Source organism: Mus caroli, chromosome 15 (assembly GCF_900094665.2).
Source record: "Mus caroli chromosome 15, CAROLI_EIJ_v1.1, whole genome shotgun sequence".
NCBI lineage: Eukaryota > Metazoa > Chordata > Mammalia > Rodentia > Muridae > Mus > Mus caroli.
Window position 1 is genome coordinate 25,517,152 of NC_034584.1, and position 19,664 is coordinate 25,536,815.

Sequence of the window (19,664 nt, forward strand, 5' to 3'; positions counted from 1 at the left end):
TGGAAAGAGAGGCCCATTGGACTTGCAAACTTTATATGCCCCAATACAGGGGAATGCCAGGGCCAAAAGAATGGGAATGTGTGGGTAGGGAAGTGGGAGGGGGGTATGGGGGACTTTTGGGATAGCATTGGAAATGTAATTGAAATATTATTATTATTAATAAAAAAATTTTTTTTCAAAAAAAAAAAAAAAGAAAAACCTTAAGCTAAGACAAAGACCACAGAGCTGTAGGATTATCAGTGACATGAGAAAGCAAGAATGGGCCTTTAAACAGTGGTAAAAGTCCTGGATTGGTCTGCCCTCAATCTAATACAGAGTTTTGGTTTTACCTTAAATTAAACATAGGCCCACAGAGTCTATACCTCCCATGTGTTCCTATGGATCACATGATGTGACCCCAGATGCCAAGCCTTAGGTCTAGAAAGGACCATACAAAAATGGGAAGTGAGGATTGGAAATGTTTATGTCTTATATAAAATATGTGAAGGATGTATCCACTTTTTTCAGTTTTCACTGCCTTGATCGAGTTTCTGTTAGCTTTTGAATTTTACAACTGTGTTAGCGTGGTAGGGTTTGGGGATAGTGGAGTCCCCACAGGTTTACCTTCTGTTAGCTTTGTTGTTCATTTCTTCCAAGAATGTCATACATTAGTCATGATACACAACCCAGTTCTGACACATGATCGCCTCTAAAGCCTCAGGTTACCAAGCCCTCCTCCACTTTCTCAGTGTTTTTGTCCAAGTTCCATCCAGGACTGGCTGGAGACTAGATTAACTGTCACATCCCTTCCTCTGTGCCTTTCTTCATCACTGTGACAGTGTCTGCCTTTGCTCACTTTTGATGACCTTGCCAGTTACTGGGAGTACTACTCAGGCATTTTTATGAAAAGTTCTTCATTTGATATATGTCTCATTTTTCCCTCAGGATTAGTCTAGAGTTATGAATTTGGGGTGAAAGTTCATGAAATGGCTTCATCAGGTCATTTTATGGGCTTGTGTGTCAGGATAACTAATATGTCTGGGTTGCTGTTGCTCATGTTCCATGGGCCAGTGTTTGTGATCTTTGTCAGGTTTAGAAAACTATGGTCATTCAGAACCTAAGATCATGGAGTTTTGATCCACAAATGAAAGGCCAGAGACTGTGTGTGGTCTAGGATAAATGGAGCACGGATGTGTGAATGCCATGCTTCTTATTCCAAGAGGGCAGGGTGGGACTGTTGTGAATACAAGTCCCCGTGGTGTGAATACAGTCCTCATGATGTGAATACAGTTCCCCTGGTGTGAATACAGTCCCCATAGTGTGAATACAGTCCCCATGGTGTGAATACAGTCCCCATGGTGTGAATACAGTCCCCATGGTGTGAATGCAGTCCCCATGGTGTGAATGCAGTCCCCATGGTATGAATACAGTCCACATGGTGTGAATACTGTCCCCCTGGTGTGAATACTGTCCCTCTGGTGTGAATACAGTCCCCATGGTGTGAATACAGTCCCCATGATGTGAATACAGTCCCCATGGTGTGAATGCAGTCCCCATGGTGTGAATACAGTCCCCATAGTGTGAAAATAGTCCCTATGGTGTGAATACAGTCCCCATGGTGTGAATGCAGTCCCCATGGTGTGAATACAGTCCTCATAGTGTGAATACAGTCCCCATGGTGTGAATACAGTCCCCATGGTGTGAATACTGTCCCCATGGTGTGAATGCAGTCCCCATGGTATGAATACAGTCCCCATGGTGTGAATGCAGTCTCCATGGTGTGAATGCAGTTCCCATGGTATGAATACATTCCCCATGCACGGGATTCTCAAAATGTTAAATAAAAAATAAAAGTTTTTAGGCTTTGAAAAATCATATGCTGGGACCATCCCATCATGAAAAGAGAGGTGCTTCTACAATAGACCATGGAATGTCAACCAACCAGCAGGGTGTGTCAGACTAATTCGGCAGTATTAGCAGAGAGCTCATAACAAGGCGTTGAGCTGTTCACAGAGCCAAGGTCAGGGTGACTCCATGTTCTTTCCACATGGGAATGCTGGATGTTGGGGGTAGGATAATTTTGCTGTGCAATGATAGCTGCTGGTTTTGCCTTTCAGCCATTCACTTCCCTCCTTCCTACAGCTCCCACGATTGGTCAGAAAAGGAAGCTCCTCTCCTCTTTTCAGTTCTTCTGCTAAGACTCTGTGATTCTGGAGTGTGACTGACCAAAGTCAATATACCCCACTTCCCTGTGTCAGAAGTCTGTGAAGGGCTTGAAACACTAATGGAGATGAGCATGCTCGAGATACACCAGTGAAGGGGACAGGGCACTAGACACTTTATGCCCTTTGTAAATGAAATCATAGTGTTTACATCAGGAAAGAAATGGGTTTGTTTCCACGCACAGATGAAGCTGTAAATGACTAGTAGCCATTATGGCCACCAGGACAGCCAATCAGTATTTCAGAAAGGATCAAAAGCATTTGCTTTCTATCAACAAGCAAAGTGATATGCTCTTGGAATATCTCCTAAAGAACACATTTGTGCATGTTTTTTCAGACAAATAAAGCTATGACTTGGATCTCTTTTTCCTCAGGATCACTTGATAAACAGACAAGAGCCTACTTATTAATGTAGCCTCTCACTGGGTTTGGCTACCTGTTCACTGTTTTCTGTCCCATAACAAAATGTTCAGAATGTTGTTGCTGTTGTTGTTATTGATGATGGTGATGATTGGCTTCTACATCATGATTTTTTAATAGATTGGTTCTAGATTTATACCTTTCCTGTGCACTTCCTTATTAAATCCTAATATACGGCACCTTAGTGAAATAAAAACAAAAACCAGTATTCTGCCTGTAAATAGCATCTGAACCCAGAGTTACATTTTAGTTTACATTTTGACAGTTTCAAACTCACCAGGCCAAAGAGATCATTAAATAACACCTGACTCTTTTCGGTTTGCAATCCTGTGCAAAACAGAAAAGCTAAGGACACGGAACTTGCTTCTTGATGTTGGAACGTGTTTGCAGATTTACTCTTCTCCTGTCACTTACTAGCTCAAGTGAGTGAAACTAAGTCACTCGTTAAGGTAAGTTACTGGCATTCAGTTTCCTCTACTGATGTGTGGGTCAGCTTTATAAACATTAACAGAAACTGTTGCGCCCAAATCATCCCTGGGGTCATCAATCTGACCTTGTAGGGACTCTAGTCTTGTTGAGGACTGGTCTGAGTCACTTCATAGTCCAACTGCTCATTTCTCTTATTTCATCCAAAATTAATTTATTTCTGATTCCATAACCATAGTGAGTCTACACTACAGTTTGGTAGTCTCGCTTTTACCTAGAGGAAGAGCATGAATTCTGATGACATGCCCTACCTTAAGCTGTGTCTGAATCCAGCATTTTTGTTTTTAATTCTGCAGTAGGTTCTAGGCTGTGTGATGGAACTTTGTCCTTTCTCTATCTGAGGGTGAGGGTGAGAGCACTTTTCATTGAACAAAAACTTCACAGACCTTTGCCCTTCTTAAGTTAAGAGATGTGGTACTGTCTTAAAGGAACGGCCTGCTGGGCAGTTCTCAGGCTCAACGGCACACTCTTAGGGTTCACTTACCTCTCAGAGAATCCTGAAAATCACCTGGAACTTCTTAGTAAATAGATAAACACCAGAGACAACTTAAATAAATAATGCATGCTGTGAGCTACTCCATAGGCTCGGCAGTATGAACTCTTTCTGAATCTGATATTTTTATTAACATTTTATTTGACAACTATAAAAGCTGGAGTGGGAAACCTCATGTCCTTTTCTTTGCCAAAATGGACTCCACAGATTCGATCTTGTCTAAATAAAATTTCAGAAATTAAAGAAGCTATGCATAAAAATTTGTATAGTCTTGGTAGAGCAAAGACAGTGAAATAAAGAATATTAAATACTTAATTCAGCTTAAAACAGAACTTTTATGTGGAGAAAACCTCTGTAAAATGTACTATGTATGAAAATAAGAGAAAACAATGATAGATAATATGTGTTGGTTAGAATACGCATAAGGGGAATGTTTGTAAGAGAATTGCTGTTTCTGTAATTGAAAGGGGATAAAAATTCTTTAATGCATAGACTGCTTAGTAAGAAATAGAAATATCCAGGAGATTAAAAAGTAACTCCACCATTTCCTTCCTTCCTCTCCTCCTTCCAACACCTCCCATGTACCCTGTTGCTCTTATGAAAATTCGTGGCTTCTTTTTCTTCAGTGGTAGGTATGTATACATATACATATATGTATACATGTATACACACACACACATATATGCACGTGCACGCGTACCATACCTGACATATATGTTTGTGTGACATTTATTTGTTTAAAAAATGTTCAAAGGGGTGCAAATGCTCACTCTCCCCTCCACTGCGAATGGACCTGCGTCACTGACCCTCTGACCATCTGGCTTGAAGAGGAAGCTGGGAACTGAACTGTCCCTTGCTCTGCTCAGCACTCTCCTGAGGGGTGGATGCTTTCCTGTTTCAGAACCCCTAAAATGTCACAATCTTTAAACAACGAAATCAGCCCAAAGAAATCTGTTTCTATATATTTGGGGTGCTGACCATCTGTGTGGGAGTTAGAAGACAGCTCCTGGCAGTCAATTAACTCCTTCCTCCCTGTGGGTCCCAGGGATTGAACTCAGCTCACCAAGGTTTGGTCACAAGGGCTTTTACTGCATTACCTACTGAGGCATTTTGACAGCCATTCTTTCTGAAGAATTTATCTTCCTGAAGTGAACAGGTTAGCAAAGCTTCCTCTGTGGTCCCTAATGGAAAGTGGGGGATGCCTTAATTATGCAGAACACTAGATCAGGTAAATAAGCTGTAAGCACCAGCTAAGGAGAAACTATGTCACAACTAAAATGATCACATGAATGATTTCAGTACAGAAGGGGATCAGGAGGATGTATTAGTCAAAGAATACATGATATAAGACAGCATCATATAACATTATACATGTATCTATGAGAAATATTACAACAGCATATAAATACCTGAATGTTGATTATTCTGTGATTAATTATGCTTCTTGTCTGTGTTTATAATCTCTCATATAGACAATCATTTTGTTTTTGTTCATTTTTTTTTAATTCGAATTAGCACAGTACCAGTAGTGGCCAGCAGAGGGCAAAGGATTCCTGGAACTGAAGCCACAGATGGTTGTGAACTGTCAAATATGTGCTAGGAACCAAACCCATCATTATTTGTATTTTTTTTCTAAAATGCACAGCTTTTTATTCCATGTTTTGAGACTTTAGTTATCATATTGGCAGGGTTGTATGGTTATGACATAATTCAACTCATATACATTTGAAAAAAGGAGGTGGTTTGGTTTGGTTTTAAATGGGTATAGTTTGGGTTTTGTTTTGTTTTTTGTTGTTGTTTTGTTTTTTTTTTGCCAAGAAAGGAGCAAAACAGACTCACTGATGCTCCCTGATGCTCCTGCAGGACATATTCCAATTGCATTAGCTTTACACAGTGTTTCTTCTATACAGGATGTGCACCATGAGAGGACAGAGGGAGTTTCTTTCAGGCTCTGGGACTAATATCCCTGAGTCTAAGAGCTGCATCTTCAGTATTTCTTGTATTTTCCTCTGCTCTGGTCTGTTCGGGACCCAGGGTGTCTGAGTCTGTAGTTCTCTGTAGTTTTTCTCTCCAAAGACTTCCTTAGCCATTTCTCCTTAACAGTTTAACCCAGGAGCTGATTACATTCTTTGAAAACCATTAACCATTTTAGGCTTTATAATTTCCTCCAGAAACTTAGCAGTGTATATTCCCGAAAATACACAGAAAGTTATTAAACCTGGAATTAGACTGCCAACATATTTTCAAATCGAATGTTTAATTTCATAATTGGAAAATGATACATCTGCCTAGAGAAAATCAGTAGGGTTGGAAAACAAATTATGTCGACAGTGTTGGTACAGAAAGATTATACATATTTATGAATGTCCAAATCATCTTATTACTAGGATTTGAAAATATAATTATTAACTATTTATAATGTAATGATTTCAACTGAATGCCTTATCCTGCGGCATGGATTTTGTGTGTGTGTGTGTATATATACATATGTGTGTGTATGTGAGTATGTGCATGGATATTTGCATATTTAGATAGATGATTGTATAGGTTCTCTTGTTAGCATAAATCTTTTTTACCATAACTCTGTCTAGCGAGCAGAGTGTCCACTTCATTGCTGTAGGTGGATGGATACAAAATAATGAGTAGTAAAATGAGTTGGCATTTAAATCTCTGAAAGCATGTTATGATATACAGTATCTTAATAAGGTGTACAATTCACTCTTTGTACATTTTGTTAAGTGTGCAAAGGCCGCATTAAACTAAGTTTCTTTAAGGATGTACTTGTTAAAATTAGAATGAAATGCTTGTATCCTGATGATAAGTTGTTGTAGGAGTTAATGATGAACATATAGATATGCTACTCACGGCAGTCTCAGTTAATACCATCAGCACTAAGGGCCTTCTGCAGGGCATTACTGCAACCCTCAAAACTGCCCCCAATTCAACTTCTCTTCTTGTGTCTGGGCATTCATGTGAGGTGCAGGGCGAAAAGGAACCATGATTGTGGTCTTACAGGAATTCAAGAACTTATACATCAGATATTCTGAGCATGCTCCCTAGAATTCTGGTGTGCACTGTAGTTTGAGACCTACTGATTAGATTCAGAGGGAAAGATGTGCTTTCTAGAGTATAGAATGAAAGAAGAGAAATCATTTCCTAATCCTTGTAAGGGTAATTGACTGTCAGCAAAGGGAGTTCTTTTACGTAGCAACAGAGTCTGCGCAGAACAGTGCATTGTGGGTAGCACTTCCTCCACTGCATTCTCCATGGGGTCTGCAGTTGGAGACAGGAAAGATGCTGGGAATCCAGCCTATCAGGATGCTGGGAATCCCACCTATCAGAACTGTAGGAGTCTGTTTCCCCTCCAGGCCTCCGATTCATTAATCATTATCTCCTATTGGTTCTCAGAAATAATTGTGGGTATTTTATTGTTTTTTTAAAGTTAGCTTGAAATATTCTCTTTGTAAAAATCAGTATGACATGTTTGTTGTTGAGAAAAATCTCATGATGAGCTGGGGTGTGTGAGGTTCTGCCCAGGCTTAGCCACACATAGCTTACAGGCACCTTGTCTGCATTCCTCATGGCCCCCTATGCCATGTTTTCTTTGGGACTTCCTGCATGGCATGGATGCTCTCTGGCTCTGGTTTGCCTTCATTGCCATGTTCAGTAGAAGACAATATATCCACAACAGAGTGAAGGGCACCTGTCACAAAGGCCACACACTAATGAGGAGTCCATAGACAACCCACTGCCCTTAACTGCAAAGCTTCAAATGGAGGCCTTTAGATGACTAATAGTGCATTGAAAAACTTAGTATGACAAGGCAAGTCAACCTTATTTAAGATCATTAATAGACGTAAGGAACCTGTCACTCAACGCAGAGTCTTTGCATTGTGGATAGGGACTTAGTGAAAAAAGTGATTAGAGTGTTGCCTCGGTTGACACATAAGCCTGGGAGAGCCTGCACAATACTTACTTCTATATTTTTTTGTCTTTGACTTATATTTGGCAAATAATGTTTGAACAATGTAGGACAAAGTAGCATACTGTAATACAGGCTTAGTCAGCAGAAAGAGTAAGTAGAAGGTACTATAATGTGGGCTTAGTCAACAGAAGTAGGTACCAGGTGCTGTAATACAGGCTCAGTCAACAAGAGAAGTAGGTAGTAGATGTTGCTCAATCAAGAGATAGAGTAGCTAAGGTTGCTATAATGCAGTATCAGTAAACATACTTCCCAGTGCTATTTATCAGCCAGTCAAATAGAAAGATTGACCTTCCTAGGTATCCTTTAGGGATACCTTCAAAAGTCAGTTGAAAACTAACACAGAGTCAAGGACACATACGCCTTATGGCAGTTTGCTTTGATGTGTGAGCTCTGGAATCCACACTCAAAGTGCTTAATCCAGACTGAAATATAGCAGAGGTACTAAAAGGCAGCACACAGACACCCATCTAACTCCCTCTAGTGAGGGGACACCTACTTTTATATTTAAAATAATCCCCTGAATGTAATGTAACATACACCCTCTGTGGTCTTTTTAAAAGAAAAAAAATCCTATTTTCTAGATGTTGCCAGTCAAGCAGGAGGTGAGACTGCAAAGCTTCAATGCTTGTCTATGACCAGATGAACATATGTGCACGCCTACCTACCACCATACACATGACATCTCAGGGCACAATAGTAATTAATAGTTGATGTATAGCTGGCAGTTTTCCTGCATTAAAACATCACTGAATTTGTGTATACACACACACACACACCAGATGAATAGTATAGATATAAATATGGATATAGAAATAGATATATAAATTAGTGAAAGATAGGATAGAGACCATGAATTTGAGAGGGGAAGGAGGGGCATATGAAGGGTTTGGAGGCAGAGAAGGGAAGGAGGAAATGATTTAATTGCATTATAATCTGAAGAATAGTGTTTAACAAAAGAAGTAATTTAGAAACCCAACAGTGAGGCTGAGGAGCTGCAGGTGCCTTGTGCCGCGCAGGGAGATCAGCTCACACATCCCATACTCCACACAAAGCTCTTGGTCTCGTAGTGATGATAGTTCTATTCAGCAAGTGCGGGGAGCGTGGGTATTTGCTACCATTGCTGCGCTCTCAGCTGTTAGCATATGTGCCAAGGATCCAGAAACAATGGGGGATGATTCTTGGTCACAGCTGCATGGAGTAGCAGCAAGCCAGCCTCCTGTGTCCTCTGACTGAGGTGGGTGCTAGGAAGATGCCCCATCCACAGGTATTCTCTCCACTGCCGGGTATGGTTGAGGTCTTGTGCTGAGGACAGAAGAGAAGTGGAGTTTGCGTCACATCAATCCTGAGTTCGTTCATTTTCCATTGCCAATCACAGAATGCCACCACCTTGGGGACTCCCAAAGAAATGGTTCCTGTCAGCTCTGCCTTCATCTCGTGATACTTGGCTTGCTGGGAGAGTCCCAGGGCTGAGCATGAAGTCATATAACTTGAGACAGAGGCGACAATGCAACATTTCTGCCCTTTTTAAAAAAAACAGCCAATAGGATTCCATTATGAGGGTGCAACCTGCTATCATCGTTACCACCTCCCAAAGGCCACCTTCTTCTACCTTTTTCAGTGCTTCAGACTGATGATTAAGTCTTAGGGACATAAACCACCCCCAGACCACACCAGGGGCTAAAGTGAGACCACTGTGCATGTGACTTGCTCTGCCTCACTCACACCAGTGCCATTGCAATTTGTGTTCACACCCACACTTTCGACTCATTCTCATCATGGGCCTGCATTCATCACCTGAAGAGGTATGGAATGCCCAATGAAAGGAGATACCACTCAGCTTAAATTAAGTGAGAAAAATACCACCATATATGACTAAATTATCATTGCAGGAGCAAAATGCACACTATAAGATTTTCTCAGGTTGGTATGCCTTTTACAAAATCAAAGCTTCTTTTTCCATGACAGTTGTAATGTTAATCATTAAGAAGTTAATTCAAAGCTTATAGTGAACAAGTGTATAGGTATGCATTCAAGAAGGAAGGAAGCAAGGAAGCCAGGAAGGGGGATGAATAGTGGAATAAAGGAAGAGAGGTAGGAAGGAGAAAGACCAAAAGAAGGACAGGTAGAGGGAGGGAGGAAGGAAAGAAGGGAGAGAGGTTGGAAAGGATGACGGACCTAGTGAAAATTTTGGAAATGTACTTCTTCAAGGAAGACCTTGAAATGTTCACAGCAGCCCAGGACCAGAAAACATTGGGAAATTTAAAACCTGAGTTGGTACCATGAAATATGGTTTCTGTTTACTAGGACTCCTTTTTCTGGTATGAGTTTAATGTTCTATGATTCAAGTGTACAGTGTGACTACAACACTGTAAACACCTTGTAGTTAAAATTGTTCTTGTTGCTGACTTTGTCAGACCTCAGCCGAGCTATTATTTGACACTCTGAAAAATGTAATTTAACAGTACAACCAACCCAAGATCTTGCTATCGTCAGGTTAAGTGACTGGATGAATTAACCACGACACTTGGCATATATTTATACAGACAAAAAAAATTGAGATTTGCTTAAGGGAGAAAAAGAGAAGTCAACTGTGGGAACTGTATAAGGAAATAAAAAAAGAAAAGATAAAAAAGATAGAAAAAAAGAAAGAAGATAGACAGAGAGAAATATCCAGAAGTCTGGATTGTGGAGGCTCAGGAGAACTCCAGGGATGTCAGCAGCAGGGAGTGGTGCCCGGTGCCACTGCAGGGTCACAGTCTGCCCAGTCTGCCACTTAGGGGGTTGTGTTTCTTCCCCCTGCTTTTAAGAGCTCCCCACTGAGCTAAGACCCACCTGCAGTTGGCCTGGGTTAGCTTCCATTGGCTTCTGTGAAAACTTATCATGAGTACAGTGATTACACACCACATTATTATTTTATATTCTTTGACACGAGCATTCTGAAATTGGCATATCTAGGCTAAAGTCATGATGTTAGTGAGGCTGCGTTGTTCTGGAGTATGCAGGAGAAAGTTTCTTTACTTGAAGGGGTTTTTGTTGTTGTTGTTGTTGCTTTGTTTTATTTTTGTGTTTTTTTTTTTTTTATATTTGCTGTGAACATCCCTTGACTCCTGGCCTCCTTAGTATAGCCACAGGTACTGGACATTGGAACAGTGATATTTAGGAGGTCCATTGGTCTGTTTCACATAGATGATAACCCTCTGTTAGAAATCACCCGAAATGCAGGCTGAGATATAGAGATATATTTAACTTGCATTTGAAAGCTGTATACAAGAAATGAACTCAAATTTTCACTACACATTCACATTTATATTTTCTGTGTGTGCTACTGAAGAGGGCGTTTTAATGGTGTTTCTCCATGAACTGAGGCCATGTTTAAAATATTGCTCAAGTAAGGCATTTCCTCCTATTTCCACATCTTTCAATTTAGAAGGTCTTCTAACACTCTTTGGCCAACTGTAACAAGCAATTAAAGTCTGAGAACTTGGGGAGAAAGGGATTTATTTCATCATACAACTCCCAAGTCTTACCCCTTCCCTGGGAGAAGACAAAGATAGGACCTTGAGAAAGGAACATGGAGGCAGGACCTGGAGCAGAAGCCAAGGAGGAGTGCTGCTTACTAGCTTGCCCAGGTTATACCCCAGAATCACTTTCTCAGGGTTGGCATCACCAAGAGTGGTTTGGGTCTTTTCACATCAAAGATTAATTGAGAAAAATGAACCACTGGCTTGCTTATAGGTCAGCCTTATGTTGGCTATTTCTCAACTAAGATACCTCTTTCTATATAACTAAAGCTTCTGTCAAGTTAACAAAAACAAAACAAACAACCATACAAGCAGGAGAGCGTTATAGAGTGTGTGCTGTTCTTTCATAGAACTTCAGTTTAGTTTCTAGAACTCCTATTGAGAAGCTCGTAACTGCCTGTAACTCTGGCCGCAGGTGGGTCCAACATCTGTGGTCTCCATGGCACTGGAACTCATGTATACACAAACGGACACACACAGAGACACAGACACACACACCCCACTTAATTAAAAATAAAGATGTCTTTAATAAAAAGCCCACTTACTAATTAAGGTAAGTTGGCTTTTCTTCTACAAACCTTTGCTCACCAACCGAGCCATAGGCAAATTGAACACAAACAAACCAAATAACCAGGTTACCTGGCAATAAAATAACCTGAAGAGCTTTTAGTCAATTGCTCATTTTCCTAGGATTACTTAGATTTGTGTTTCTGACTGGAGAATGGAATGACTAAAAATGACCAGTTTCTCCTATTTCCCTAGCTGTTTTCCTAAACTGAAAACTAGCAGTAAGAATAGGTAATCTCTGCCTAGATTAAGAACATGTAGAATCCAGTTGATAAATTTATTATTATTTACTATTATTATTATTATCAAACTGTGGTTTAATTCAGACCCTTCTATGAGCCAGAGTGAAGAACAGGACAGGAAGAAGTAGCTCCCCCCTCCCCTGTGCTCATGCAGAAGCCACACCTCAAAAATGGAGTTGGTTTAGACAAGTTAAAGAATTTCCATCTTGAAATTAGACCATCTATATAAGTGCACAAAGTCACTGTAAAAATATGAGTAAAAGCAACCAAATTGCGAATGTGATTGCCTGCTTTTCTCCATTATTGGCTGGTTTTCCTTTGAAGATTGCAGTCACTGTCTATGCTGTTTCTCATTGACTTTTAAAATACTCCCTTTTGGGGTCGTCAAGCATATTAGATAAGGAAGTGTTTGCATGCATATGTGTGTGTATGTGTGTGTATGTGTGTGTGTATGTGTGTGTATGTGTGTGTATGTGTGTGTGTATGTGTGTGTGTGTGCGTGCGTGTGTGTATGTGTGTATCTCAACTGCTGACCAAATGCTTCATATACTTCCTTTTGTTGCTTTTACAAGAGTGTACTATTACAAACATCCCCTGGACGTTACAGTTCATATCTAACAGCCAAAACTTATGCTCTTGTTCTCTACTCCATTAAAGACTCTGGGTATGACCTTGAAGATATTACTTAATTCTTTTATGCCTCATTACTCTCGTACTTACATTGTCTTCCCAAAGAGTCCTTCCTCTCCCTGGGGCTGTTCAAGGCCCACTCATGTGCTTCTGAGCTCGTTGTTCTGTGCCAAGAAGCAATGTGTTGAATGACTACCATTATTTTAGAGGACTCAAGAATTGACAAGGGAAAATGGAAATTTCACCTCATCAAACCAGTAAATACTTTTCACATTAAAACTGCATTTCTTCCTGTACGAGAGAGGAACCAAATGTGTTAGAAGTCATGCATGTAGCCAGAGATTATGACTTGTACCTGTGATGCCTGCAATTGGCCAGCCAGCCATTTGCTAATTAAGGTCAGCCTGGAACTATATAAGAAGGCTCTGTCTGACAAAGAAAAGTGAGCCAATGAAGTCACTTGTATATGTAGGTAACTTGTCTTTGGGACTGATTCCATTCACGCCACTTCATGGACTTTTCTCTAGTTTTCTAATGATGGCAGGTTGTAGTTTTCTTTCTCTTTATTTTCACTAATATAGCCCATTTTAATGTTAAACTGTCAGTTTTCTTTTGACCAATGTAACCTATACACTTTGTCCAGTGTAAAATAGTCTGTGGAAATAACTGTCCGTATGTCCTACTGAAGGTGTGTGGCTCTCTGGTGAGCTTTCATATAAGCAAGACAGACTCCACTGAGATCAGAGGCAGCTGGATTATAATAGTGTTGGCCCCACGTCATGTAGAAATGCTGGCAACTTGGATTTATCGGTGTATTTGCATATGCTGGTGTAAATTTAGCTATATAAAATTTAATATTTGTTACTCATCTTCTCTAGGTATCCATGCAGTTAAATAGCGACTTAATTATGAGTTTGATATGTTGAAAATAAAACTTGCAAATAAATTTGTAATTGATGCTCATCTTCCCACCTTATTCAACCTCTTTGCTGTGTCCCTGGGACTTTAAAATTGTGCTTAGAGTTCAGAGAGCTGCTCCACGTTTTTCAAATAGCTAAATGAGAGACATCTTTTCTCAATTGTGCAAATTATATGTGTGGTGCGTAGAAATTAGATAATGATTTGCCAATAAGATGATGTGTAGATTGGTTATTCGAAATTGAAATTCAGTCACTTGTACAATTTAAATTTAGCATCGTTTGGAGAGCAATTACCACTCTATAAACTAAGCCCGTCTGTGTCGCCTCTTGTGGATGTCGTGCACAACACACCCTCCCCAGGGAGCAGAAGCAGAGCCCAGGTAACACAAGAGGGCCCTTCCAAACTAGGCTTTATTTCCTCTGGAGGAGTTACTGACGTCAGCAAGTGTCAGTAGCCACTTGTTTGTTAAATAAGTTAATAAATGACTAGTTGGTCCAATAAGTAAATGATCCTAGCAAAAAATACACACTCGGATTATGAAAAAGATCAACTAGGAAAAACTACAAAGCGGACAGAATGGGTTTGAACAGGGTCAAGCTACTCACGACTCACTCTGTCCATCACTCATTGCACAGATATTACTGACACACTGGTTGGAAAACAGACAGATGGACAGACAGACAAACAAACAAACAGATAGATGAACTGACAAACAAATGCCTCTCCTCGTGAAGCCATAGAGAATCGTAAACTTCTTGCTGTATTCCTTTTGGCTCACCAACCTTATAACAACCACGTCATGTTCTAAAATAGGAGTCCGGTCCTGTGCATTCCAGATGAACACTATGGCTCCACCCCACAGGTTTGCAGTTTCTGTTTCTTTAAAGAGAGCAAGGAATCTAAAACACTGGTGAACCATGCTGACGAAAGAATCATTTCCATATTGCTAATGTGTCCCTTGCCATTAACATCGGCTCCTCTGTAATTAATTTCACGGTGTTTTAATAGTTTATCTTAAAGTGGTTTTTATCAAAGCAGACATTTAACCACAAAATAAGAAAACCCTCTTCTTGATATAGTTATGTTCTCTTGATTTGCAAATAGTTAATTGAAAAATTATGGATTCAAGCGAGATGAGTGGATTTTGAGGCAGCATAGCTAGCCTCTGGTAACATGCCCCTTAGCTATTTACATGAAGGAGGCCCCAGGCTTCTTTGAAGCAGGCAGGTGACCGCAGGTGCCCAGAGCTCTGGAGAGCAATGAAGACATGATGGAGCAAATTGAGAGTGTTTTAAAAACATGTTTTCTCATTGTCATGGTAGACACTGAAACTAAATACTAAGCTTGCTGGAGAGCTCCCCTGCTGGTTCGCTTTCCCTCTTCCAAACAAATATGCTCTGTCCAGTCGGTGTGTGCACATTTTCTCCAAGAAGAGGAACTTAGCTTTTGCATCTAGCAGCACTGGCTCATTCTGGACCTGGCTTGCTTCTGAGTAATGAGCTGTCTTCTTCATTGGTGTCCAACAGTAAAGGGTATCGGGAGGACTTACTGCACAGGCTAGCGGCAGGGAAGAAGATAGTTTAGGCAACAGCTCTCCCCTCAAGATTTTCTGTAGGTGTCACTTCTCCAGATGCCAGTTTTGCTCTCTGGAAAGGGTTTGGTGAGGGGGTAGGGCGTAACAACAGATAAGCCTCGGCTTGCTTGTTAATGAGTTAGTGTTAACAGAAAGCTCAGCCCAGTGCATAGTAAGTACTCTTACTGGCTTCCAGAAAAGTATTTGTATAACTTAAAACTATGAGCATTGAAGCTGGAGAGAAGGCTCAGTGGTTAAGGGCATCAGCTGCTCTTCCAAAGGACCAGAGTTTGAGGCCTATCATTTCTAGCCAGCTGTAACCCCAGCTTCAGGGTATCTAGTGCCCTCTTCTGCCAGGCATGCACATGACGCACAAATATAGTTGCCAGAAATACACTCAGATACATAAACTTTTTAAAAATAATAAAAGATAAAACCTTTGCGCATATAGTCATTTATTTTGTCTCATTTGTAAACCCATCTATGGGCACATAATATTCTTTAGGATAGCTGCTAAGGCTAATGGCACCACAAATGTAAATTTTCAATTGCTTTCTTCTAAGAAAAAAAAAAAAAAAACGATTGATATTGGACCTTTCTGGGAACAAACAAAAAGGATATATTGTTGAATGTTTTGTGCATTTTTAAGCCAAAATCTGTATATAATCAATATCTATTTTTATTTTTAGGTTTCTAGAAACTATGTATGGCGTCATAGGCATCCCAGACTGGCCTTGAACTTGCATGTGAATTTGAGCTCCCAGTCCTCTTGCCTCCATCTCCCAGGTATTAGAATTACAGGTGCACACCAGCCCAGCTGGTTTATCCAGTACTGAAAATTGAACTCAGGGATTCATGCAAGCAGTCTAGGTGCTTATATAATGGAGAATTTTAAATTCATAGATAAACAAGGAGTTATAATGTGCCTGTTAATTTTGACATATGATTTCCTTCAGATTCTTGGACAGTTGTGTAAAAAAACAAATTTTAACCTCGAAAATTTTCTACTGTGTCTTGATACCACACACAGGCTTACAAGGCTTTCACACTGGAAAAATGCCAACCTGTTCTTTCATGCTTTTAAAAGTAATGGCTTTATTGATTAAATCCTTATTTACCAGTCATCTTTAGAGATAGGGAAAGTTTATCAACAAGAGGTAGAAACAAACAAACAAACAAAAACCTAGTTAATCCAGTTAACTACTGGACCTCTCTCCCTGTCAAGAAAAAAACAACTTGAAAGTTTTTGTTTCATAAAGATAATGTTTTCCACCTAAAAATCAATTGTTTTGGAAAAACAATAATGCTACATTTTTTTCTAAGTGTTTGTGAACTTCTTTGCTTTAAGTTTGACTAGACATTTTAGAACATTTGTAATAGAATAAATTTATTGTAACTATATGTCACAATATGTGACATTTTATGCTATATTATAGTCGTGTGAGGAATGAAAAATAATACAAAGGAGAACAAGTAAGGAAGTAGACAGTAGAAAACCTAAGGGCAGAGGGAGAGTCTTCTCAAAGGTAGAATCATTCATTATTCACTGCTTGGAAAAGACAGATTTCAAGGTGCAAATGAATTTTAGCATTGTAGATATCAACACTGAGCTTTGAGTAAATAATATTCCACAGATTTTATTGCTCAGCAATGATTTGGAATGTAATGTGATTACTTAAAAACAATTGTGCCTGTGTAGAGAACTTGCTTTTCTAATAACTGCTGAAATGTGCCTTTCAAGTTTTGGGCAATGTGAGTCTCTTAAAGGTGATGGATAGACTTCACAAACACTGGGAAGGTTTTCCGAGTGGTGAACAACTTACCAGATTCTGAGGTATGTCAGATTAGGAAAGCTGGAATGTTCATCGTAGGATTCAAAGTCTCAGGATATACTTTAGGGATTTATTGCACAGAACCATGCTATAATTATAAAATTATAATGCATGTTCTATTCCCAATGTTTTCATCTCAAAAAAAAAAATCTGGTAAATTAGTAATTATCTTTTTCAGATCATTCTATTCTACAGGGTTAACATAGGTGAGAATATAATAGTCTAGCCTGTAAACTTACACACACACAAAATGTAATATTATTTCTTAATTAGAATTTTATTTAAAATATAACTGATAGTTTAGTGATTAAAAATCATAGTGGCCTATCTCTGGCTTTCAAAAGCAATTAACATCTTAAGAGTACATCCCCTGAAAGGATGGACCATTTAGAGACTGCCGTATCCAGGGATCCATCCCATAATCAGCTTCTAAACGCTGACACCATTGCATACACTAGCAAGATTTTGCTGAAAGGACCCAAATATAGCTGTCTCTTGTGAGACGATGCCGGGGCCTAGCAAACACAGGAGTGGATGTTCACAGTCAGCTATTGGATGTATCACAGGGCTCCCAATGGAGAAGCTAGAGAAAGTACCCAAGGAGCTAAAGGGATCTGCAACCCTATTGTTGGAACAACATGATGTACTAACCAGAACCCCGGAGCTCTTGTCTCTAGCTGCATATGTATCGAAAGATGGCCTAGTCGGCCATCAATGGAAAGAGAGGCCCATTGGACTTGCAAACTTTATATGCCCCAATATAGGGGAATGCCAGGGCCAAAAGAATGGGAATGGGTGGGTAGGGAAGTGGGGGGCGCTATGGGGGACTTTTGGGATAGCATTGGAAATGTAATTGAGGAAAATATGTAATAAAAATATTAAAATCAAAAAAAAAAGAGTACATCCCCACTCAGACTTATACACACATAGACAGACACACGCAAACACACACACTGGCATCTCAGTGCATGTCTATAATTTCTGCTACATGGAACACTAAGATTGGTTGACTTCAAGTTCAAGGCCTTCCTGGGTATAAAAAATCAAGAACATCTTGACTTAATGGAAAAAAAGCAGTCTCAGTTATAGCTCCATTGAAGTGTACTTCCTTGATACCACAAAGTTTTGCATCTGTTCAACAAATGAATTTTAAAGTGCGATTTATAATGTAATATAATTACAGCATTTATTACCTCAGGGATGTGTCTTTACACTAAATGCTTGCCTTGCAAGTGCAAGGACTTGTATTCAATCTCTAAGAACCAGGACCCCTGGTTAGAAAAGCATAAGCCAGACATAATTAGGCAGGCTTGGCATCACCTTGCTAGGGAGGAAGAGGCAGGAAGATTCCTGAGGGATGCTGGCCACCCAATTTAGTGGAATTAAGCTTCAGACTAAGAAGGCTGCCTCAAAAGAGGTGAGTGTCCTTTCTTAGTGTGACTCCCTGAGGCTGGCCTTTTAATCCACATCTGTTTGCATGCATATATATGTATACACCTACACAGACATGACCACAGACACACACACACACATGCACACACCATAAAAAGAAATGATTTACTATACTGACGCATTAATAAGCATGCAAAATAACCAGAAAATCAATGCAAAATACTGGAAGACTGATGTTGACCGCCTGCTGAAAAGATATACACTATTTTTCTTGAGTTTCATTTATTTTTCCATTTGTGAAACAGAGTGGTTAATACCTTGTACTTTGATTTGGGAGTCAGAATAATTTCAGCACTAGCAGTAGAGAAATGCTAAGAGCTGTAAAGACATAGAGCACACAACTCATGAGGGGGAATGAGTGACTTTTGTTCTCTGTGGCTGGAATCAGCGGCTTGTCTAACAGATTGCTCAGCTTAAAAATCCAGATCATACCACATAAGGCACTGTACATTACATTTTAATTATCACATTGTCAAAAACAACGAAGATCACTCATCAATATTTGTCAACGTACATGAAAATTGCCATTTATTTTTCTGATACAGTTGTACTTTTGCTAGAAAAATTCTAAGGGGACAATGGCATTATTTATCTCTGCTGAACATGTTCATATTCTTATACCCAACAAATTTCCTAGGCATCTACTCTAAAATGATACATGTATGCATGTGATGGGAGGAGAGGACCTTGTTCCTGTGAAGGCTCAATGCTCCAGTGTAGGGGAATGCCAGGGTGGGGAGGTGGGAGTGGATGGATCAGGGAGCACCCTCATAGAAGCAGGGGGAAGGAGATGGGATAGGAGTTTCTGGAGGGGAAAGTGGGAAAGGGGATGACATTTGAGATGTAAATAAAGAAAATATCCAATAAAGAAAAAAAAAACCAAACTATCTCCAATTCAAAATATTTATCTGAAAAAACCTGCAAAGACAAGAAAAGAAACACACCTCACTGGCAAAGGCACCCACAGGACGAGAATCCTAGCGTGAATGGCAGTGTGCCTACAGTTAAATGCTAAGTGTATAGTTTCCTGCATCTCAGCAACAGCTTCATATTGTTACCACAGATTTTCAGTGTACACTTGGGAAACTTCCCTAAATAATTTGCATTCTTTTTATGGATGTTTTTCATGAATTTGGGTATAATGGTGTTGATGCATAAAGGCTGGCTTTCCCACAAAAGTTACGAGCGTTGCGGAGAACCATAGTGTTGGCTAGCTGCAAGCTCACCAGCAAGATGCATGGTATATGGCCTTTGCATGTACCTTTGAATATTTCAAAGTATTTATTAAAAGAGTTCAAGTATATATTGAAAGAACATTGCTTTAATTGCCTGCTATGATGA

At 39.8% G+C, this 19,664-nt stretch overlaps 1 protein-coding gene across 5 annotated transcripts in view; it reads left to right on the forward strand.

The window, feature by feature from the left end:
* Positions 1-19,664, forward strand: part of Ctnnd2 (catenin delta 2) — a 793,031-nt gene that overhangs the window by 111,375 nt on the left and 661,992 nt on the right. The window contains exons 1-2 of one of the 5 annotated variants that reach the window (XM_029469856.1): positions 3,015-3,070; positions 4,227-4,232. The exons of 3 other annotated variants lie outside the window; for them this stretch is intronic. The gene's annotated coding sequence lies outside the window, so the exon portion shown is untranslated. Of the gene's footprint in view, positions 1-3,014; positions 3,071-4,226; positions 4,233-19,664 lie in introns of those variants that run through there. One more of the 5 variants, XM_029469857.1, reaches the window with a different exon arrangement.